This window comes from Podarcis vaucheri, assembly GCF_965113315.1.
Source record: "Podarcis vaucheri genome assembly, chromosome: 1".
Classification (NCBI taxonomy): Eukaryota; Metazoa; Chordata; class Lepidosauria; order Squamata; family Lacertidae; genus Podarcis; species Podarcis vaucheri.
The window spans coordinates 93,057,394-93,082,722 of record NC_138759.1 but is presented as its reverse complement, the minus strand read 5'-3'; the positions used below and the strand labels follow the sequence as shown (position 1 = coordinate 93,082,722).

General features: G+C 42.8%; 1 protein-coding gene across 1 annotated transcript in view; it reads right to left on the bottom strand.

The window, feature by feature from the left end:
- GLI2 (GLI family zinc finger 2) overlaps positions 1-24,650 on the bottom strand; it is a 196,330-nt gene extending 171,680 nt beyond the window's left edge. Inside the window, exon 1 of the mRNA XM_082238127.1 lies at positions 24,011-24,650. The gene's annotated coding sequence lies outside the window, so the exon portion shown is untranslated. The remainder of the gene's footprint in view (positions 1-24,010) is intronic.
- Positions 24,651-25,329: the final 679 nt, after the last annotated feature.

The window sequence follows — 25,329 nt, the reverse complement described above, 5'->3', positions numbered from 1 at the left end:
GTGATTTCTCAAATGTGCTCACCAGGGGCATTTCGTGCAAATGTCAAACCTTTTCCCCTGATCTTCAGAGGACTTCATTTGGTCTATTGACTTACAGGCAAAAGAATTAGCTACAACTGGGAAATACCCTTGTGAGGAACACCCTGGCACCCCGTATTCAGTGTATTCCCCTGTTCTCCCATCTCATCCAAATTAATGGAGTGAAGAGAATGGGCTGTAGTTTCAGAAGGAGTTAACTTGCTGCCCCTCCCTCTTGTTCTCTTAATGGTCCATCACCCAGACGGTTACCTCATCAGGACGCTAGCCTGGCCTGAATAGCTTTTTTAACACTTGCTAGGATTGTGCCGGCACCCACAAACTCATAACATTATTATTAGGATTTATATACAACCTTTCATTTAGAGAAAAAATACCAAGGCAATTCCCAAACAAGTAACAGCTAACATCAAAAAATAAACCAAAAGTATAAAACCAATTATAAAAATATAGCTACCCATAATTAAAATATATAGTAAAACGATTTCATCACATCAGTAAAACATCCATAATTAAAAGGCATAATAAACAAGCCCATTAAAACGGTATAACAGTTAAAACAACAATTAAAACAGGCACTTCATGTCAGGAGATCAGGGGGATGCTTGTGTAAGCAGGTGTGTACCCTCAGGAGCCAGGAGAATGTCAATACCAACAGGGCTCTCATATTTCAGGAGGGAGAGGATTCCACAACACTGGTGCCGCCCATGAAAAAGCCAGCCTCTTACTACAAACTGATAGTTATCAGGTTGTGGCAAAATCCACAAGCTTCCAAACACCAAGAATGTCCCATTACAAGCATACAGAAAACACATCATCTTTCAGAATTGTGGCCACCATGATCTTACTTTGACTATACTTGTGGCCACCAGGCTACAACCACTCTGAGAACTGCTGACCTAGCTATACCTTATAAAATCCTATTATTAGCCCTCCCCCAAATCAAAACAAAGCAAAGGGTGGCAAATACAAGTGGGACAACCACACTCCATTCCCCACGTAGTTTTATGGCAAGGCACAGGCTAACGTGTTCGCCATTTTGAGCTGAGCCAGATAGGCAATTTGATTTAATATTTACATGCCACTTTTCCAGAAACCAAGTTACAGCCCATTTAAAAATAACAAACAACATTTCCATCAATATAGCTATATTTTCTTTAAAAACCACAGAAGCAGTTGAGGAAAGCAAAACATAAAACAAATCAATAAACCATTTATAATTGGCTGTAATTTTGGAGGTCAGACATGTTCTTTCAGTCTTGCCAATCTCTGAGGGTCAAATGTGTGCACTGTTTTTCACCTCTGCTAACATGGCCCTCCAATTGGTCAAAGCACTGAGAAATCAAAAGCGACCAACTGCTGCCCAGCCAAGAGTCACTTGGCTCTTTGGACAGTGGTCCAGGGGCTAAGAGAGTCTTTGCTGCACAATGCAGCCTTTAAATGAGAAGTCAAGCTCTACCATAATGTCAGCCTTGCACACAAAATCACAGGGAGATGTACAATTAGTGCATGAACTTGATTGAATCTCTCACAAACTTTTAAAAAAGATTTTTTTTCTTTTCTTTTCTTTTCTTTGCGGGGTGAAAATGCAGACAACACTTTTCACATCTTGATTAAAACTTGAGCTTCATTAGGAGCCAGACAAAATTGCTTCCCAGGCTGGATCTGGCCTGTGGGCTGTGCATTCCCCATCCCTTACTTAAAGCTTGCCTGCCAGATGCTTCTCCAGATGCTGCTTAAGTCCCTCCCAGAGCACGATTCCATTGTACAACAGAGTGTTCCCTAAACAGAGGCATGCTGCTGCTTGGAATTAAAATTGGAGGCACACTTGACTCACACAAAAAACGGGAAAGAGGCATACCCCGGGCAGTGACTCATGCACAGAGACAATGGGTAGGTAGTCTTGCCTGTAGGGCACCTCATTCTTAATTGCCTCTGCACCAGCCATTCTTCCAAACAAAGCTCACTGGAAAAGGGACATACCAAGAGCTTTTAATTGATGGATTTCTCAAGGTTCCCTCAAATTATGGTGCCCAGTTTTGCACCACAAAAAGAGGCCAAAAAATGGAAACTGCATAAAATTTGCATATTCTTTTTATGTATAGATGCAAATTTAGAAATAATTTAAATAGGAAAAAAATACAATGTGTCATATTACAGTGAAGAAGTCACCAGATGACTTCTGTACTTGCTCTGTCTGCTGACCAGCTGCCTGTAACTGTTGATGGGCAACTTCAAGGTTCCTGCTCACTCTCCCTTCATAGGTTCCTTGTTTATACCAGACTTGGACTGAACAGTCCTCAAATAGAGGGCACCTGCAAATAGAGGACCATCCTCTGTAAAACAGGACATATGACCCCCCTATCGCAACTTCAAAGCACATTTATTCTACAGCACGCAGCTGGAAAACCACTGCTCTACACATGGTCCTAGTGGTCAAATACTCTTCTGGCTCACTCAGGCTTTTTCTTGCCAACTTCCATTGAAGTTGTGGTTAGTGTAGTGGTTAGAGTGTTTGGACTAGGGCATGGGAGACCAGGCTTCAAACTCCCGCTTAGCCAGGAAGCTCACTGGGTGGCCTTGGGTCAGTCACAACCTCTCAACCTAGCCTACCTCTCACTGGGTTGTTGTGAGGACAAAGCAGTATAGGGAAGCACCATGTACGCCACCTTGGCTGCTTGGAGTAAAGGTGGGATAAAAATGTAATCATAAAGGACAATCAACACCTTTTCTCAGTTTAAGCTTGGCGCCTCTTTTCTTCATTTGGCCTGAGGTAGTCAGGAGAACAAGGGTAGTAAACTACAATCACTAATAAAATGAGGATTTCATGACACTGGAGAAAAAGAGAAGAACTTGGTGGTGGTAAAAGTTTTTTTTAAAAAAAAGGAATCCAAGAGTTTGCTTTTTCCCCTCCTCACCTTTATAAAAAGTTTCAGCCACATAATGATCTGGGCCTTTCAAGGTTTCAGATCTTGCACTTCTGGCCACTGGGGTATTCTACCGTTGCCATTTTGAGTTTAGTTCAGTTGGCACTTTTGGAGCAAAGAGGAATCAAAGAGGACCATTCTGCTCTTTGTTCAGCCTAAGGAATCTTCCACTTTGCTTCAAAGAAATGGGGACAAACAAGCCCCACGTCTTTTATGAAACCTACAATGCAGTACCTTCACTTTTGCTTCAGAAACCCCCATTGCTTCAATATCCTTTCGCTCCACTTGAAATGCAAACTGAGGTCAAAGGCTCACTCTCTTACAGGATGCCCATAACCCCTTGCCAGTCCTTTTAAAACATCCTTTGTGCAGGCCAAAGGGAAGAGCTGCTTTCTTGGATTCCAGGAAGCCCCAAAGTGTGCCTCCTAGATCGCACCTTGCTTTTCCATATCTTGAAAACCTCAATTGAGGAAATGAGGCAAAAAGAGGGATCTAAATCAAGCTACAGCATCTCTGGCAAAATGGTAGTTTATCTTCTGCACAAGCTGGATGGTGGAGATTCATGTAATTAGAGAAACAAATGCAGCCGTAGCTCTTAACATCCACACCAGTAATTCAGGCTCTTCCATGAAAAGGAAGGTGGGGGGAGACAGGCAAACAAACATGAAAGTGTCGGCTGGCTTAGATCACAAATTAGATCCACAGCTAAAACTGTCTTCCATAATGGGTTTTAAATACGTTGTCTACTTCAGTGCTTTGCCTGTGCTTTACCACACATGCTGTCTCCCGCCTTCACTTAGAAATCTGTGTTACTTGCTCTGCTGAGGTCACTTCATATGTTACTTTCAGCTGCATCGAGGAAAAGATGTGCATGATATTGTCTGAAGTAAAGGGCAAAGGAAACATGCAAGGGTTTCCATTGGGAAAGCATGGTAAGGAAGTGCACCCGTTTCCATGCCTGTGTATTTACAGGATGAACACACACACACTTGCACGGGATATCAATCAACATCTGTTATTTCCCCTACTCAGAGAGAATCTTTTTATTAGGAGGGAGCAGGGAAGCCACAGTTAAATGCCATATTTAGCAGCTCTGTTGGCACTGTAAATAATGAGTGGTCATATATGGTCAAAGTCATGTACTGCATGAGGGGGTAACAGCCCATACAATGACTGTCAGGTGGCACATTTTCAGGAAGGTTACATATGTAAGGTTACATAGAGGTCAAACAGGGAGTTTTTAGCAGTGGGTAGACTAGAGAATGGCAGACATGCCCAGTCTTAGGACTCTGAACAAGCTTTGTAACGCAAGCAAGGCATTACTATAGCTTTGTGCTGTTCATAGTAGCTTCTCAGCGCATTCTTTGGCTATCCATGAAATCCTGAATGGCTGCTGATTGATGCAGGGTAACGGATGCTGCTTGCAGGCTTCTCATAAACATGTGGTTGGCCACCACGAGAACAAGTTGCTGGACTAGGTGAGCCTAGAGAAGCTTCTCTTATGGTCTATTCCAGTGGGCAGTTCTCACCATCTTATGTAGAGCCAGTGTAAGGAAGCCAGTAATGTACAATATTTGACATGCCCTTTCATATATCTACGTTAAGACAAAAAGTCCCACTGCACAATGCCGCCGATTATTTTAAGTCTCAACAGTGCATAATATTGATAGCAATACATTAGCCTTTGGCAGGAAATCTGCTCTGAAGTGTCAACAGCAAGAGTGCTTAGGTCTGTCTGTGTCTCTGCAGACTTTTGATGGGGAAAATAATCCTGGATTCTAACCAAAGTCCCTAAAGTCAAATAATATTTTAAAGTGGATTCCTGATAAGACATGTGCTATCTTGCTTTGAGCAAGCACAAAGAAAAGAAAAATCCTGTTTCTGAGTGCAAATGGATCCAGATTTTTTGAACTTCTCTCAAATTTTAGGGTGTTGGCTTATTACTTGTCTCTTATTAATTACAGTGATGATTTCTTTATAGTTATTAATATGAAATGGCTCCAAACTAGCTGAAAGAAGATGTCTGGTCTTCAAAAAGTCATCCAGAAGCAGAATTTGGAAAGATATTTGTGTGCTTAACAAAAAAATAAATGTCTAGTAGTGTTGCAAGTTTTGTCACGAAACTAATTATCATTCTCACTAAAACATTTTGGCTTTGATTCCAAGAAAGTTAGTCACATTTAGGGCACATTGAAATTAGGAAGAGGACTACAAATACAGATGCCTGAGGATTGTTTTCAGTCTGCATAATTAAGTGAATGAACCTGATCCACGTCTCCTAGAGCGGAACACAATTATCCCTTGATTTTTGCAGTTCTCAGCTCAAAAAAGTACTGAAAAAGCATATAAAACGTGAATTTTGTGGGGAGGGCATTGCTTGCAAATATGTACAAAACTCATGTGAATTTTCGTGCATTTTTAAAAAGAAAAACAGAGACGCTAAAAAGGAGACAGAATGGATTCATGAAGGAACACATGTGAAGTTGCTGCAGACTGGAAATTGACAACTTAAAACAGGTAGCAAGGGATGGGAAAGAACCTCTGCTGGAAATTCTGGAGAGCTTCTTACTAGTCAAAGTTGACAATACAGGGCTAGATGGACCAATGGTCTGATATAGTACAAGGCAGTTTCATATATCCAACTAAATAGGGTTTAAGTTGATCATTACTAACCTGCCCCATTGATACTGATAAGGCTGAAGCGCAACCAACTTTTCATGCACTCCTAGTCATTCCCGGGTACTGATTTGCCCTAAGGAAAATTCCGATTATTAATGCCCCAAATGTGTAAAGTGGACCAAGAGAGCCATGAAACCCCCAGGTGCAGGTTTCGATCCACACACAGTTCATTACATTACTTACCTGCTTATTAAGCAACTGCTTAATGGCCATATAAAAATAAAAAGAACAGCACATAATGTAAGCTCATAACCTGACCTGGAATATGTCCAACACCTGGCCTGTCATAAATCTCTAGCCGCTTTTTCCATCATGTAAAAATAATAATTAAAAAGAAAAGTCCTGCTACATGTTAACTTTAATTAAGTGATCTGAACAAATATTACTGGGACAGTCCTTAAAATAGTTCATGAGTTGTAAAACCACAATTTAAACAATTGCTCGCTGTGCGAAAGCGGTTGCACCAGACTGACATTGCTAAGGAATGAGATCATCTACGATGGATGCCCAGTAGGTTCAGCTTGGGCATCCAACAGAGTGAAATTCCACCAAGAGTGCTCAGCCTTGGGGTTTACTGCATCTCCCACCATTTTTTTCACAGAACATTGGTAGATTTCCCCTCCTCTCTCCCACCTCTTGCCACATATCACAATCTTTTTGCACTCTTGTTGTTTCCCTGAGAACATATGACATTTGCCCTTTGTGCCCAAACTACATATTGTGTGGGGGGCGGGACTTGGGCCCCACAGGCCTATAATTATTTACTAACATGAAGCAGGCACTATTGCCCACTGTCTGATGCCCAACACTAGTAAGGTGTGACAGACAAAAGTTCTTAGCCACTGGTTTCTAAGCTACAGCGATATTGGTGAAAGCTAAGCCAAAACTACTCAGTTTTCAGGAACGCCATTGGGAATACTAAAAAGCATTTTACTTGCATGGGGATTTTTTAACGCCTCCCCCCCTTTTTTGCTTATTAATTTACTTGACCTCATTCTGACTTGCCCACTTGCCAACAGTGACATCATCATGTAAACAAACCTGACTGGTTACATAACTGTGTGATGTCATCTTATGTACTGCATGACCTCCTCTTGGTAGAATCACTCATGTGACTAACTCACAAGGAAGTCCCAATAGAACAGAAGGGGGGAGTAATGGAAGTAAACTGGATTGAGAAAAGTTAAGTTTTTGCTCCCCTCAGGAACAAAAGTTTTTGGTTCTCCCACCAAAATTTCCAGTTTATGCCCTAAAATGAGAATATTCAGCATGGGTTTAATGCTGGCACAAAAATATAAAGCTTTTGCCTTGTTGTACAAGTTAGGCAGAAGCATTTTACAACCACATTGCTTCAGGATAATTTTTGGGTCTGCAGATATTCAAGGATTTCTGAGTATTCTGTGTCTTTTTTCATTATTTAACAACAGATGGAGTAACAGGGGTGGGTGGGTAGAGAAGTATCTCAAGACACAACCTGCGCCTTTTATGAACACCTTAGATACTGTTACTGCAAGCCTAGACAAGCCTGTTCAGAAGTAATCCCCATTGAGTTCAATGGGCAGGGCAATCCTCTACTTGCCTACACAGAAGGAAGCCCCACTGGGTGCAAAGGGCCCTTACTCCCAGGTCAGTGTGTATAGGATTCCAGCCTCAAGGGCTACAATATAGTTGTTCCAACTGCAACATTCACATGGAACTTAGAAAACAATAGTACAGCAGATCTAAAGCCAAACTGGAACAAATTATTTCCCATAAGAGAAAATTATAATATGCATTTAGTTCTCTGGGAGTTCTTGATCTTAAATCACAATATGGGCTCCCACATGAATCTGACGCCATTCTGATTAATAGCAGAAGAGGCTCCGTCCTGCTCAAGGCAGATTGAAAACCAAACAGAGAGTTTTCATCTTTACCTGAGCAATTGATGGGATATCATACAATCAGGTTAACAGTCCCTTGCACGTAGGCTGCTTTGCCATTGCAGCTCAGGAGTGGGTTGTTAAAAATCATCAATGCTTTCACTGAAGCTAATCTGTTGGATTAGCAGGGGAAGGGATTATGCAGCTGGAATGGGAAGGGAAGGGAAGGGGGAGGGTTAAAAATAACACATGTTCCGCTTTCAAATCATACCAAAACATGTGGTGCTTGTCTCCCAAGTCTGGCGCTAAGGAGCCTGTGGTCTGGCAAAAGTTCGGATTTCTGGTTTTGATTTGAGAAATCATCACAAACGCTGGAGCCGAAAAGCTCCAAATAACATTTGAAGGGAAGGGCTATAAAATCCAAGTTTATGTACCATATATGATATTAGTCATTGTTCTCATTTGAGTTTATGCTCCAGTTCCTTTTTTCACATAATTAAAATGAAACGGGCTCTTTAAAACGAGAAGAAAAGAAGACACAGGGACTATGTTAGATCTTGTCGTAAGAAGCCTTTTGGCACCACAGCCATTGAAACGCAGAGCTTAATTCTCTACTTGAGAAGGTGATTAAAGAAAGACTCTTGGATCCCTCTCTAGTCTGCAAGTACCAACATGGAGACCTGCCTGCCTGGTATCTCCAAAGGCATGTTGATCTGATGGCTTTATCAAAAAGCATCTGTCACTAGCAGATGTCATCAGAACTTGAGGAAGTGGGAGGAGAGGGGAGGGGGGAAAGAGCACTGCTCAGGTGGCTTTGATATACACAGAGTGCCCAGCATGATAAAGTTACAAAAGGTATAATGGGACAGTTTAATAGTACCCTATTTTCCGACATGCACATTTATAACCTCAGTTGTCCCATTTGGTTCTCCCAGGTATGCAAGTTCATTCATTGTGTGCTTGCACAAATCCAAGAGTTTCACCCACATGACAGATTCCTACCCACATGACCCCACCAGGCCTCTCCCTAATTCCAGTTCCAATCAGCACTTCCTCACTCTGCATTAGAGACCACTCTCAAATTATCCTGGAGTTCTGGGAATAGTTTGTTGTCTAGCTGGAAAGGGCGTCTCTGAATAAAAACCTCATTTTCACAGAGCCAGTGTGGTGTAGTGGTTAAGAGCGGTAGTCTCGTAATCTGGGGAACCGGGTTCGCGTCTCTGCTCCTCCACATGCAGCTGCTGGGTGACCTTGGGCTAGTCACACTTCTTTGAAGTCTCTCAGCCCCACTCACCTCACAGAGTGTTTGTTGTGGGGGAGGAAGGGAAAGGAGAATGTTAGCCGCTTTGAGACTCCTTAAAGGGAGTGAAAGGCGGGATATCAAATCCAAACTACTACTACTCCTCTTCTTCTTCTTCTTCTTCTTCTTCTTCTTCTTCTTCTTCTATCTACAGAACTCCAGTTTATCCAAATCAGAAGTCAATACTGTGTAAAGTTGTGGATGTGTCAGAGGCAACTGACGTTGACCGACATACTACATACATAATCCACACTGGCCTTTGCCATCCTGGAGGAATGTTCTACAAGGGCATTCTGAGAAATGCCGAGGAGTTAATCAAAAACACAACCTGAACATGTGCTGCTTCTGCCACATGAGTCCTTAACAATAGGCTGCAGGACTGAGGATCTTTAGCTGATTTGAAGGCTGGCAGGTTCATCTGAAAAGACAATGCTGCACGGGCAGGTCTAAAGAAGTTAGTGAGGACTGGGGAGCTCTTGGTGGTGTGAGAAACCAAGAGACATAATGTAGGCAGTAAGCAAATGAAGGGAAGCTGGGTGAAGACGTTCTGATTTAGCAACACTTGGAAGCTATGAGCACTTTTCAAGTCCGAGGCTTTTCGAATGAGGTTTTTATTTACCCATTAATAAACACGTAATTCAATACAGAATACTGTGAATTTTGACAGAAGAGAAAAACCTCATGTAGTCAAAAAGAGGGGGGGGGCTAAATTTAGGGTCTGTTATGGGGCACATCTGAGAACTGTACATAGATATGCTTACAATTTCTGATTTCATCTAATGAGATTTTTTAAAAAAGGATTTAGATGTGGAATTGGTGTCAGAACATCCTCATGGGGGCTTTCCATCCTGCTGAACAAGTTCATTCCCATGATTGTGTTGATGAAGACAGTATCCCTACGGAGGCACAGGGGCCCGTTCTCACAAATGGCACCTCTAAATTTACTTGTGGTTGCAAGACCAGCAGTTGCCCCTGAAGTAACTTGTATTTTAAGTCACTAAGTCTTAACAGGGTCTGAAAATCAATTACGGTATCTCTTATTAGTGCTTATATGCCCTCCGCAATTGCACTCAGACTTTGAGCTGTTTCAATCACACATATAGATAGCATCTTGAAAGAAGTGCAAGTTCTTCTTACAAATGGCATCAATGCAAATACTGGACAAAAGGAGAACAGGCATCAGATCAGAAGAGAGAAGCTCACAAATGCACTAAAAATATGGTTTATTCAGCTTCCATGATTCTCTTTGAAATAAAGTCAGTTTCCCACTGAGTATATAGAAATCTAGGGTTCCGGTGGCCCTGATGACAAGTGTATGGCGGGATGCTATTTTACTGCACCTGAGAGCTTCTCTCATTGCTCTTTGGATGGTGCCAGCCTAAGCCCAGCAATGATCCCACATGTTTCCCAGATGCCTCCAACTCAGCAGTTGTTTGAACTCTTTCGAGTGATTACTGGGATGCATTTGTAATGATGCACCTAAGACCTACCTGGGCATATTGACTCTAGAAAGTATTATCAGTTGATAATGAATTAAGTTCCCCGGGATTCCTCTGAGACCCTCAATTACCTGTAAGTGCAGGAAATTGTGCATTCATTCCTTAGATCATGAGCCCTTTAGGAATCATTTGTTGCCCAGAATAAACATAATGCTAAAGCAGAACTCAATGGAGGACAAATAATGCGATAACATGACACCCCTAATTTGTCATGCAGTTAGCCGGTGAGAAGATGGGGATGCCATACGCTGCAGTTTTGCAACCTAAAAATGCCAACTTGTGTCTTTGATGCAAATATGCTTAGGAGAGAGTAATCGCCAGGAGGAAATAGATGGCGAAGCAGCACAGGGTGCCCACCACGTCCCTGTGTGATGGTATCACGCAACTGATATAAAAAGGAACAAAGAAGGTGTGACATTGAGCATAAGCTGGCCAATAAAAGCAGCGGCCCCTGCAGCAATGCACTTTGTTTGAACTTCTCCACCAGGGGTTGAGCGCTCCTCCAGCCCATACACAGCAAGAGTTACACAACCGTTCTTAAGGATGGGTGGTTTTAGTACACCCAGAAGGTATAGGAAACACAGCTTTTAATTTAGCAAGTAATGACACGCAGCGGAAGAAAATAAGGCACTACATCTACTCTAGGGTAGTCACCTCGGAGGTGAAGGGCAAAACAAGTTGCAATAGAAATCCCCGATGTCCTTGGGGTGTGTGAGGGAGAGGGAGAGAGCGGGGAGAACATGAAGTTTGTCTGCTACAACGGGATGTCCAAAAGAGGGTTCATAAAGCAGGACAGTTTGCAGTGAAGTGTGTCCATAAAGAACAAGGAAGTGTTTGGATTAGACGGATAAGCAATATTTTGCTGTATTTAAGAACTGCCAGTTTTCCTATACTCTCCCTTTCACACACAAATAGCCAGTTTCCAACGGTGCAACTCCCTCCCCCTCACAAGTTTTGTATGTTCTTTTGCTTATTGTTTGATTAAATCTATTGTATAACTTTTAAGGCTATTTAGTGATCACCCATCCTGCCTTATTACAGTATCCTGCTCTACAAGTATCCCCCAGCATCCAGTTTGCATTTGCCTGTTCCAGGTCCAGACAAGCCTCCAGAGCATCTGGGTGATAGGTATGATTCATAATCACATGCGCCCAATGTTGATGTGTTAACAGCAGACAAAATGCACGGGGATCCATTTCTGCTCAAATCGCCTGGAACAAATGCTGCATTCAAAAGCAGAGCACATGGTAAGATGTGTTGTTAGACAACCCTCAGTCATTTTCCTTGGGCTTCTATTGGTCAAGTTGCTGACTGATTTGGACCCTTGTCCTGAATTTTACAAACTGTTCACTTTATTTGTATTCTTAACTTTATTGCAAGTTTTAGAAACTGTCACAGACTTAATACTAGATGGACAGGGAAAACCAGACTTAAAACCTTGAGCCTGAGGCCACTGAAATATCAAGACCAGAATATATTGTCACAAGCCCAAACACGACCAATGTATCAAGCCAAGGTGCCTTGTGTCTGTATATCTGGAGAAGGAAAATGACAGACTGAAAGACTGTCAATCATTGGATTTGCAAGACCTCAATTTTTTGAAAGCAAAGCTAAAAATTTATTCTCATCTTCAGCAATTTGAGGTGTATTTATGTGTCAGGTGTCACTCTCCACTGTCCTTAACCTTGAGTAAGAACAGGTGGGGGTATGATCAGTTGGAAAATCTGCAATAATATAGACGCCCACCCTTGGACTGAGATTCTTACAGCTCTTGCAGATTTTTCAAAGCATTCTGAATATATGGCACTTCCATGGATTGTCTTAGGCTAGCCTTCATGGTGAGTAAAGAAGAATAAAAATCTGCTGTTTACCTAAGTGACCTACAAGAAAAGCTTCAAATGATATACAAGAGATGCCTCTTCATAATGTTACCTAAAATAATCACGGGTGCCATTTCTCTCTCTCTCAAACCCACACACAGTATTTGAATATTCTCTTTGAAATGCCTTGGTAGGCAAAGCATGTTACAACCATGATTCACAACCATCAATATGTGCTTACACACCAAACACAAACAAATCTCACATTTGAAAAAGTAATTATGTACCTGTGTGCAAACACACACACACATAGGCACACACGCATACAACCTATAAACCTTCAAAACAAAATGAATGAGCCTAAATATTGGAACTTGTTATTAAGTAAATCATGGTACCTGTAAAGCTTCCATTTGCATAACATTAATTCATGATAGCATGTAAAACAAATTCATCACACCCGGCTATATAATGGCTTGATTTATGCTGGAAAGCGGGTGAAATATCAAGAGGACAAAATTAAATTGACAAGATGTACATGCTCCTTGAAGCCAATGTTGTTGTTGCTTTTTACAAAAAAACACACCCAACAAACCATCAAAACAACTAAATTATGAAAAAGGAGGGTGGGCGAAAGCATCTCTATAAGTAAATCATGCAGTTGGTTCATAAACATATACAAGTCCACCAGTTATTAATGTCAAGCGCACTGAAGACACTCAAGAAAATCATTACCATTCATAGCCACTAACGGCCATTAAATCTCAATCAATTCAACTTAACACAAGTGTACTTCAGGGGCCCTTACAGTTCCTTACAGATGCAGCTCAAAAAGTCCCGTCTGACTTATTGCATTGTCCTCCGCACACAAAAAGGGCTCGCTAAGGGTCCCTCTGAAAAGGAACCGCAGTCTTTTAAAACTGATGTTCTTTTAACAGATATGTCCTTAATCAACAGGGTTTTCTTTTTTTCTCAGCTACCAAGAAAAAGAAGAGGAGAGCTGTAATAAAGCCCCACAGATTACTCCGTGTGTGTGTGTGTGTGTGTGTGTGTGTGTTAATGTGGTTTCTTTTCATGTAGAGTGGGGGTAAGTGGAATGGCTATTTGAATGTTTTTTCATTTGTGACATCAAACTACTTTTCAGCATAAAAGCCTAATAAAATTAGTGGGTTTTTGGGGTTTTTTTTAGTGTTATGCAATATTTACGATCAATCTAAAGAGAGTATGGTCTGTGAGCATATGAGACCAATCATTAGGGCTATCTACATGAAGGCTTCCCATGCACTCAGTGAATCCAGCAGAATCGTGCCCACTTGCCATTGTGCCAATGCACCACAGCCTAGCAGCTGTACACTCATCACTGAGAGGACTAATGCCAAGACTACAGGGAGGAAAGACTGGTGGATCTAATCCTGCTCCCCTTCATGCTTTAACATGGGGAGACTAACTTGCTACATCAGGGGCTCTCTGTGGCCTGTGTGTGTGTGTGTGTGTGTGTGTGTGTGCATGCAAGAGTGCATAGGAAAGTGCCTTGTGGCCTTACCCTCTTTTGGTTGCGCCCATGCACCTTGCCGAAGGTGAATGATGCCCAAGAAACATGGTCATCTACCGGCAGTGTTATTTTTCTAGAAAAAGAGGTGCCAGAAATCACCATGAACGCCTCCCTTGCTCTTATAATGGCAATGGCTCCCACCTGAAAGGTTCCAGAACTGAGTTCTGGCTGGAAAAAAAGCCCTGCCTACTGCTGCTTTAGCTGAACGCATGGCTGTCTCTGAACAGTCTTATTGTTTCAGCATCAAAGGTCTCTGGATGGGACTGGGAGATGGCCTCTCCACATAAACTGCCCTGAACTTCAGAAATAAACATCAGTCAATCAAATCACTCATTACTGGTTCTGATGACTTTCATGTACAGCACTACAAAAGCACAACAAAGGACACACTTAAGTAAGTTTTAGTCAAAGTATATCCATTTAAAGTAATAAGCGCAACTAGGTTAGGTCTATTAATTTCAGTGCATCTACTCTGAGTAAAACTTACTTGACTACCCCTACATTTTTTGTCATCAGTCTATGTGGTGAAAAAATGATCCAAATAGGCCATTAGTGAAGACTGACCACATCTCTGAATGCCTCGAACTGCCATGCAGGAGGTACAAAGAACCATTTGCTACAGGGCCATATCTTCATTCATATAGAAGATGAATACTGAGAGAGCAAGATCATGCCTGCTGGCACCACTTGAGAGAGTTCACCTGAACCTCTTAGGAGAGCCTACACTCACGCAGCTTGCCCTTAGGCTCTGCTTGCGTTTGGGTAAAAGTTTGGCAAGTGAGGGGTGAGGCCTGTGGGCTTGATCTCATTCACAGATGAATGCAGAAAAATAAATATTAAGGGCACATGCAGGATGATGAAAAAGGCATTTACATTCATCCATAGAATCCAATGCCCCCATCTCCACTTTACATTTAAAGCAGTATCATACCACTTTAAAAAATTTGCTCAGAATTCTGAGTGTTGTTAAGGACCCCAGCCCCTAGTGACAAAAAGCAGCAATTCCCAGAGTTCTCCGGGAAGGAGGACTGACTAATTAAACCACTCTGAGAATTGTAGCTCTATGAGAGGAAGAGGTGTCTCCTAAAAAGCCATCATTAATAGCCTAATTAATCTAGGTAAATAATGCCTTCTAGCATCTGATATGGTGATCAGAGGTCTATTCTATCTTGCCATGGCTTTGCAGGGACTGCTCATTCTCTTGTTAACTGGATTGTCCTCAGAACCTTCTGCATACAAACCTTCTGCTCTACTCCTTGAGCTGTAGCCTCTTTTCCTTTCCACACATACAGGCAAAAGAGTATTGTCTTTTCATTTTCAACTTCAGCACTTGTCTAGCCCTGTAGAACATTCAGTTTCTTTTGACAGCCACCTTTTGAGGCCTCAGGGGAAGGAGGGAAATACCGAAATACTGAACAAAGTGATTATGAAATTATCATCTTTGTTCTTTCCCCAGCATCATTTATATAGTGGTTAGGTAGTGAGGTAACTGTGAATTGATCAGGAAATTTGAGCTTCTGGTGCAGTAAATTGGGCCAGCTTCCTAGCTCCTCCTTCCCACCACAGTCCATGTTTGAACTTCAGGCTTGGTTCAGGTGCTCAATTAAATAAATTCCCAGCAGACAAGATGGCCAATGGCCAGGGAAGATGGGAATTGTCCATCCACATCTGGATACTGCCATGTTGGCTATCCTGGTCTTGACATATCCTGGACCATTAACAAGACAGGTTAGTTAAGCAATGTTCCCTGGGGGAGGGTGTTCAATTTGCCATACAATATCAATGCAAATAACACACAAACACTCATAAAATGGTGGTGTGATTCCACCATCCTTAGTCTGATCTGTGGTGATAGCTTTGTTTGCTAGTACCAGTTCTCTTGCTATGCATTTGTTCCAGGGAAGAATCCTAGCCCCACTCATGAATGGATTGAAAGTAATTGTTACCAGTGATGTAGGTTTTAAAGTTGAACCTCTGAAGCCTCTGGCTTCAAACCCTTATCTTAAGAAGTTATGGTGCATAGTAATTATTCCCTTTTTAGACCAGACCAAGGGTAACCTATTGGCCCATCACGGTAATTCCAACAGTAGCCAACCAGATGTTCCTGGGAAGCTAAGAAGTGGGGCCATTGTAAAGAGAGTTATATCCTTTGTCCATCCCCAACATATGCTCATCAATGAATACAGTGGTACCTCGGGTTAAGAACTTAATTCGTTCTGGAGGTCCGTTCTTAACCTGAAACTGTTCTTAACCTGAGGTACCACTTTAGCTAATGGGGCCTCCCACTGCTGCTGCACCACCGGCACACGATTTCTGTTCTCATCCTGAAGCAAAGTTCTTAACCTGAGGTACTATTTCTGGGCTAGCGGAGTCTGTAACCTGAAGTGTCTGTAACCCGAGGTACCACTATATCATATTCCTCCATTCCATTCTTAGCTACCTGTTTCACATACAGTCTCTGGTTTAATCCCCAGCCTCTCCAGGCAGAGCTTGAAATGTCTCCTGCCTGAAACCTTGAAAAACTGCTGGACTAATTGTTCTGACTCTGTATAAGTCAGCTTCCTGGGCTCCTGTGTTCTCCCTTTGTTTCATTTTTTTTTATTTAAAAAAATCCAGCTGGAAAACTGACTAATATGAGAGTGAATGTAAAAAACTGGTAACATGTGAATGTGGACTAAGGATGAAGAAATCCGTGGCCCTTCAAATCTTGCTCCAATCATCCGAACAGGGACCCTGTTGGCTGAAGTTGTTGAGAGTTGAGGTCCAACAACATATGGAGGGCCACAGGTTACCCGTCCCTTATGTAGGCAACCCCATGTGAATTTTGTGAATGCTTGAAAAGACTTCTCAGAGAGGCAGAAGCAAATGTTGACAGATAGCTGCACTCTCCAGCATTCACTAGCTTAGATCTGTAACAGTAGGAGTATATGTGCTTGTATGCAAGTGGAATATATACATTCACATTTGGGGAGTCAGCGTATAAGACCAAGCACAGTAAGAAGTTAAACAAGAATTCAGAAGTTATTGAGAAACAAGCAAGATAACAGCTCCAAGAGAACTACTCTACAGTATATCCAGGTGAATGCATCTTAATGTGGTTTGTCACAAATATGCTCAGTTCCATTTCCCCGCTATTCTGGTACTCATGCAATCAAGAGAAAAGGCAGTAGGGTGGAGAAGGAGGGCCAAGAATTGCTATTGTCCAAAGCCTTTCAGATTAACCACAAGCGAATCCTAATGAGCCGAAAGTTCAACTGGTTTCCTAAAGGGAAATTGCTCCAAAAGGGTACTGGAACCAAATATATAATCACCCTGGAAGCCCCGCTTAATTACAGGGTTTGAGTCCAACTGAGAGAAAAGAAGCTGCTTTTCAGCTACGCCACCTGAGATCATCCAGATACTGAAACTATTTGTAAAGCAACAAAAAAACATTTGCATCATAAAACACGCCAAGACAGCACAGAGGCAGGGCAGATGTGGGCCGAGCAAAGAGCAGGCCACTAAAACAATTGAGGGAGCTGTAAATAAGGACTGGTAATCCGCAATCATTGCGACTTGGGTTGAAATGCCAGGCAACTAATGGGCTTCATTCTCCCCTCAAAGGAAATACTTTATCAGATGCAGTCCTGTGAGCAGGAGCAGGAGCAGTGTCTAGCATCTGACCCTCACAAAGGTATCAAAGGAGAGAGAAAGGCATTCATAATTGGGCTTTCTGTCAGGTCACACGCATTATACAAACTTTCCCCCCCAATGAACAGTTACCAGTGCAGCTGTTTCCCCCAGTTTCTACTGTATGTTCCTACAGTAACTACACAATGAGGAGAGGCAGAATTCTAGCTGAAATGTGGAGAGAGAGAGAGAGAGAGAGAGAGAGAGAGAGAGAGAGAGAGAATATTCAGAGCCCTGGTGCTAAAAGTTCCTTTTATGTCACTGTTGTTTTTGGTTCATTAAATTTTCCACAGATTTGCGGAGAAGAAAAAAACGTGATCAATAAACCTTGACAAAAGTGAACGTGTGAAAAAGGCAAAAGAAAGGCGAAAGTGAAGGGGGGAGATAAAAGTGAGATCCCCGATTCCCCGATCTCGAAGGCAGATGACCGGAGCTGGGGAGGAGGGGGGCTTGCTGAATAATCTGAATAGCCCATCATTTCTTTGCAGCTTTTCACTTTCTTTCTCCTCCTGACTGTTGGAACTCTTCACTCAATACAATAGTAAATGCACTAAAACTGGTTTTCTTATGCTAATGAATGAATGGGATTGGGTACTCAGTTAAAACCCACTCCCCACCAATGTGTCCACCCCCCTCTTTTTTTAAACATTAACCTATTCAAGTTAACCCAAAAACGCCAGAGCCTGCTTTAAAAGCTTATCCTCCCAGATGCACAAAATTAATGTGGGTTCTCTATTTCTCCCCCTTTCTAGCAGGGAACAGGGAGAAAAGTCTCGAGCTGGGCTAAGGCTTCTTTTAAATGCCCTTTCAGACCTTGAAAGTGGGAAAGGAACAGAAATGATACACAGCAGCAAGTGTCTAGTACTCTGGCCTGTATTATTTTGCTTCAATTTCTTAAGAACTTAAATAGTAATGGCCAGTTTTTTAAAAATATAATAAGGAAGGGAAGGAGTGGGACGCGGTGTGTGGAAACAAAGCTTCTAACCATCATTGGTAGACTCTGGATTGAGGTCCAGATGCCTAGTATGTACAGATCCTGGTGACCAACTAAGGTTGAAGAAAAGTCCTATCAAATTCAATGGGACCTTTTCTGAGTAGACATGCATAGGATTGTATTATCAGGCCCCTCTTTTTCAGTTGCAATTTGGGCTTATCGTTTTCTAGTTCCTAGCACTTTTTCATTTATTTATGGAAAGCCCTAACAACTGCATCAGGATTGACAGATTCAGGGACATTTTCCTGCCATTCCTTCAGGTTCCAATAAAGCTTTTAACTCTGGTATACTTCAAGTGGATTTCTGGACAAAACACAGAGTTTTTGTTAATTATCCAAACTGTTATTATTGTTGGCTCCCCATTCATTGGGTATTCCAGATAAAGTGAAGAGATCATCTCCAGCAATTTACCCTTGAGTTCTACACAGGCAGCCATATGTTCTGAGCTTTCATGATTGCCCTATATAAGATCTGTAAGTGTCCAATGGGAATTCACAAAGTGTGCAGGTATCTAACCAAAGACCATTAAATAAGATGTTTTTGCACTGTGGCAGTGTGGCTAAAGGAAGTAATTAACTCTCAAGATTCAATTTTGGGTTGCTGCTTTTCCTTCGAAATGCTAACAAAATAAACCCCAGTTCTTTTCTATATTTACCCTGCTTTCAAGTGTATGTCAAACACTGCTCAAGTAAATTAACACACTGCAGTGCAGTCAACTTCATTCATAGAAATTCAGATAACAGAACAAGTAGCTCAAGTGCAAACAGTCCAAAGAAGTGTTAGAGAAGCTGTATTTAGGGAATAAGAGTATTTAAAAAAACAAAAAAACCCCAAACCATTCAAAATCACCTCTTTCTCCTTTTAGCCCTCTACTTCAACTTGAGTAAGACTGTTAAGTGTACTCATTCTAAGGACAGCAATGGATGGGTGTTTGCTACACAAATAAATATAGAGTTTTGTGTGTGATTGCTGGCTGAATTTGCTTTCTTCGCTAATCCGTACTGGAAACTCCACTGTGAACAAGGCACTTCTGAGAGCACAAAAAGCTTGAAGGATTTGTGTATCTTTCAGGATGCAGAGCAAACAACTGGCTTACAGTAGGCCGCCAGGAGTTGAGGGAGCAAGGGGTAGCAATGGCTATTCACTTTTCTACAAAATGCTTATATGCTTGGGAAAGAGTTTGTCTGTGTAAAAGATGCACCTTGGAATGCGTGAAGGGTGATTCTAAGACGCTATCAAACCCCCAAATAATCTAAAGTTAGAATGCCTTGGAACAGCCTTTTTCCTAACATCCTGATCCTAAATAGCAATCAGGCACTGGTAACAATGTGGCAATGCAGTATGCCGGCCCAGAAATTGAGTATTTTAAAATAAAGTACTGTAAAAGCACAACATTATTTTACCATCTTTATGAGTGATTTCCTTTGATTGCAGCTGTATACACTCTTTATTGGGAGTAACACCCCGCATAGTAGGATGTCTGAGTAAAGAAGTATAGGATTGGGCTGCAAGGCTGCAGTCCTATCCATGACTTCTTGGACTAAGCCACATTGAATTCAGATTACTTACTTTCAAACAGACGTGCATAGATTGGGCTGCACATCTCAGGTTTTAAAAGGCCGGACTGAACCAGCTATGCAGCTTCATCTCTGCTGCTGTCACCTTTACCTTTTCTTCCAGTGGCTTAAAACCTACTTCTTTATCTTGGCTCTGCTTTTCAGAATAAATGTCTTCTTCCCTTTACATGTGCCATGTTTGATTATAAGTCAGCGGACAGATGCCTCCTTTGAGTTTACCCACATACGGTACCCAACCCACCGTCAGGTGCTTTTTAAACAACTAACTAAATAATTTTAAGGAAATCTGAATTAAGGGAGGAAATACTGTCAAGTATCTCAAATATTTCTTTCCAATTTATATTGACAAAAAGTATATTCTATACCGTTTGTTGCTGTTCAAATTTTGTTTAGCATAAACAAAAGGCAATTGATTTCTGCAATCATTTATGATAGCATTTCAAACTTTGTCACATTAAAGGCAGATATAAATTCTAGCCTGGTTTATTTTAAACATTTACACCCTACCCTTTCTAAAATGGCTCCAGTTGGCTCAAATAAGGATGCTTCTCAAGATTCTTCCCGCATAAAATAGGCTACAAATTTGACACCAGTTGCTTAGCATATGCCCGCACAGCTTTTCATAATAAGATGGGAAATATCCTCCAAGTTGCCTCTAGATTTAAATCAGAATGATCACTTTTAAATCATCGGATTTAAGTAAGTGTTATGTCCCAGCCTTCAGCGTACATACCATATACACAAATGTCCAGCTGCAACCATTTTTTATCCATATGAATACGCCCAAACCTACAACCCTTTTGAGGCATGAAGAAATAAAGACATTAAAAGGAAGTTGGAAAGAGTCCCCGGGATATGTTTTCCTATGCAGTACAGTGGTTACATTTCTGGGCACTTCAAAGTTATGCGCTTAAGGCAACAACAGGATTCAGCATCAAGTGAATCTTCCCCCACACCTTGCTTTAAAGATTATCTCTTTTACAAACACATCCCAGAGGATTGAAAAGTTCACCAAAGAGAAACAGTTCAGTATAAGTTGATTTTCTGTCTTTTCAAAATTATGGGTGGGTTGTCAAATTGGAAACTTGCCTTATTTTTTAATTGCCCCACAAAAAGTTCAACTGTGGGTAATTTGTTAGAGATTTTATATATATATATAAAACCAGATGTGAAGTTATACTCAATATGCCATTTATGTTGAGGGCAAGTCAAAGTTTGACAGGTGTCAAAGTTTCCTGGCACTCTGAACAAAATATAAATAACTCCAGGCAAATATCAAGATATATATAGATATATTAATACAAAACCCCAACGACTACTGCTTGAGCAATATGCAACAATCAACATGCATTTTACAAAGCTGTAAATGATGTACTATATATCTAAAAGATTTCCTTTTCCAGGTCAAAGTAGGCAGCACAATTTGTTTTCCTTGCAGCAAAAGGTACGTAAATTTGTTTTTAATCCCCCCCCCCCAATAAGGTTCTCTCTTAAATCTAAGGTAGCTAGAACAAACAGATCAAATCAGTAAGTCTTTGCAAGAAATCAGTCTTTTCCATGTCTGTATATTTTGGATTTCGCCGTTTATTTACTCTACTCTTTTGGCACTGGGTCCGTGGGACATGCCAATACAATATTTGTTTAAATGCTATTTTATGCAGCATGCGAGTGCAACGTTTACTTTCAAATTCTTGGACATCCCCAGAGACCTCTATTGCATAAAAAGGAGAGAAAGTTTTACAACTGCTCTTTTTATCTGTAACAGTCAATAATACATAAACTTCAAAACGCTTCAGCTGTGGAAAGGGTACCCCAATATGTGCAGGTTTTGAAAAACTACATAAAATAAGAGAAATCATAACAGACTAGGTGCATTGTCGATTTTTTTTTTAAAGAGTGAGGAACCGATGTATTACTTTATGCATTTGCATTTTACATGTATTTAATTGGCACAAGCCAGCCAAAGCTCTCATCGGATACAACTTCATTTACTTCTGAGTAAAAATGCATAGGATTGTGCTGCTAAGCTGCTGTTCTACACATACATTTCTCTGGAAGTAAAACTAACTGAACACAGCGGGACTTAACTTTCAAGTAAACATGCATTGGGTTGCACCACACCTCTCATTACAAGGCAAATGCCCTATGCATTTAGAGTGCTTCTCTTTTTGAGGATCTTGGCCATAGGTATCTCCCCCTCATACAGCCACACACAAAGCTAGAATCCCCCTACAATTGAAGACTTATCTTGCCAGTCTCTACACCCCTTAAGAGTGGTGTTTTGTTGGGCCAGTGCAATGTTATTTTTGTGGCACTTGCAATAAAAGGTGACCAACAGTCTTTTAAAAGTCGTCTTGTGCTCTCGGTGAGTTACACTGAGGAATATCCTAACAACTTTACACTCTCACAGACCATAAGCAGCAACATTGCAGATCCTCAGCACCTATCTGGTTGAGTGCTACAGCTCCAAAGGGCCCCTGTATTCCAACCCCACCCCAGAGATAGCCTATGTGAAACTTCTGCATTTTTTCCACCCTTTCCAAAGTTGTTATTGGCTATATTATTTATCATGCTGCCTGAAAACCTCTACATTGACTCCCCATGCAACTTGGATGGAAAGTGTTCCACAGGCCAAACAACACATCTTCAATGCCAGAATCTGAACACACACAAGCATAATAGTTTGGAACTCAGGTAACTATTTTAGGCAAAGGTGCACCTGGAAAATCTCAACAAATGACAGCAATTTAGTATGTGTGGAGGATTTCTTTTGGGGAGGGGGTAACAAGGAAAACAAGAAACTATTCCCTCCCTCCTTCCACAATTGTCTTCAAGCCTTTGAGTTCTTGGAGGGGGGGGGGGGTAAGCACCTCTTCAGCTCTCCAAATCCTTAATAGGATTGGCGCCCAGCTCACTCCATGCCGCTCCCCATCACACAGGGATCAAGTTGCAGGGTGGATTTTTGAAATTCCTTCGCAAATATACTTGCCGAAAGATTGCTTTGGGAAAGTGGGGGGGGGGGGGATAAGTGGCCAGAGGGAGACAATTGCGAGGAGTTAAGTCAAACCCAGGAGCCTCTCCATCTCTCCCTGTAAAAGATTTTAGGGAATGGCGCGCACACCAAAATTTAAGTTGCAAATTAGTGATCACTCACTCCCCGTTATAATCGCAGGCTCACAGCCCCCGCCATACACATACACACAGAGAGAGAGGGGGGGGATGAACGTAGGATATCTGGCTTATGCGTAAGATACCGCTATGAAATATCCGCGCCACGCTTTGAAGTCCAAAAGGTGTGCAGCGGGGAAAAGCAACCAACACCGCCCGTCACATATCCGCCAAACTCCTGGAAAGTTGGGGCGCGTGGGTGGGAGCTGCAAGGAGTGGAGCAGGGCAAGGAAAGCCGCTTCTTGTGGAAGGAACTGTCTCCCACCCAGGCACCCCCGCGCCCGTCTTCCGCGGAGATGGGAGATTTCAAATCAACAGATACACAGAGGTTGGGGGGGGGGGAGGCGGAGAGAAAGCAGCACGGATCTCCCCAGAAGGAGCGGCAGCCTCACTAGTATTGGGGCAGCCCCCACCTTCCCCACCACCCACGCACCCCCGTGGGGGAGGAATTCTCCCAACATTCCAAGCCGAACGTTGGTCAATCTCTCATCTGCTGCTCCTCCTCCCCTCCTGCCTAGTTGTAGCAGGAAAGTCAAGGCACCACCACAGTTCCTGAAAATCTCTCTCTCTCTCTCTCTCTCTCTCTCTCTCTCACACACACACACACACACACACACAGAGAGAGAGAGAGAGAGAGAGAGAGAGAGAGGACACACGTGCGCAGGTTCCCTGCTTCAGATCAATCAATCCACAGCAGTACCGATCCGCCTGTTACCAACTTTTACCGTCACACCCACCAAGGGGGGGGGCGGGAAAGAGCGCGCGGACCCCCCCCCGTCTGCTCTAAGACGCAAACAAACACACTTTAACGGGTGTGGGGGGGGGGGAGGCAATCGACACTTGAAGGACAGTCACCTCTCTTTAGAATCCCAAAGCATTCCAAAATGTGGGGGTGGGGAGGGGGAGGGAAACGGAGGGAAGCAACTTTACCCAAAGAGAAGTTTGTTTGCTTTTTCACAGGGCCAGCGGCTGTTCCGGCTCCAGGAGAGGGCTGCGAATCCAGCGCCCCATCGTCCACTTCAGAGCTTGGGGAGAGGGAGGGAGGGAGGGTTGTTGCCGCTTGCAGTCCTTTTGTGCGTCGTTTTTCTACCCCTTCTTGAAAAGCGGGAGTTGCTGCTGTTGATGGTGCTGCTGCTGCTGCTGCCGCTACCAAAAATCCCGGCTGGAGCGCAAGCTTCCCCTTTCTCCTTCTCCTCCTCCTTCTCTAAGGCTCATTGAGGATCGTCCGGGAAAAGGAGAGAGGGAGAGTTCAAAAAAGTGCTGGGCGCTTCTTCGGCTGCCGCCGCGTTTCTGCCCTCCTGCCATCCATCATCCCAGCGTAGGACATCCCCGGACGCGCACGCTCGGGGAGAAATTAAGGAACGCAGCAGGGGGAGGAGAGCGCGCGAGAGCGGAGGGTTCTTGCTTTCCCCCACCACTACCGCCGCCGCCGCCAGTGGAGGAAAGTTAAAAAAGAAAGAGGAGGTGGAGGGGGAAAAGAAACTTTTCCTCTCTCTCTCCCACACTTCGAAATCCAGTTGGGGTTTGTTAACTCAAGTCAGATGATCTCCGGAGTCCAAATCCATTGACTGATCTGTTTTCATTCTAATCCACGCCTGCGCCTCCTGTTTCTCCCCGCCCTTCGTCAATTGCACCATGAGCTGTTCCAATAGGCTGGGATCTCTCTCTCTCTCCGCTTTTACTTTTCCCTTTTCCACATAACCGAAGTTGGAAGCGGGACGCAGCTAGTGGGGTTGGATTGGAAGGAGCAGAGAGGTGATCACAGCTGGGCAGGTTGATCTCTCCTAAGGGATGCAGGTGATGAGTGTTAAGCACACCCAGCTGGAGACTTCGTGTGCACACAACCCATAAACAGGCACACATTTTAGCTCCTGTGTCAGGAAGGGCCCTGCCCAAGTAGGTATTAGCTCTGGCTACTTGGGAGCCCACCATGGAGTAACATGTGAAGGGGAACAGACTGACCAAGTGGTGCATGCCTGTAGTGGCACAGTGGCTGCTGAAATGAATTCTGTGCAGGGCAGGCCCTCCCCTTAGGCACAGTGGGGCAGCTGGCTCAGTCAGAGCCAGAATGCTGGTGTGGGATAGGGGGAGTCTGTTTGCCACTGTTTCTCAACACTACCATCACCTGCCCAGCCATTCCTTCTGACTCCCATGTACTCCCTTCTGCCAGATGGCAATTCCATGTGTGCCACATTGCTTACCCTGCACCTGCAATTATAGTGGAGGATGCTGTCCCGCCTCCATTTCTG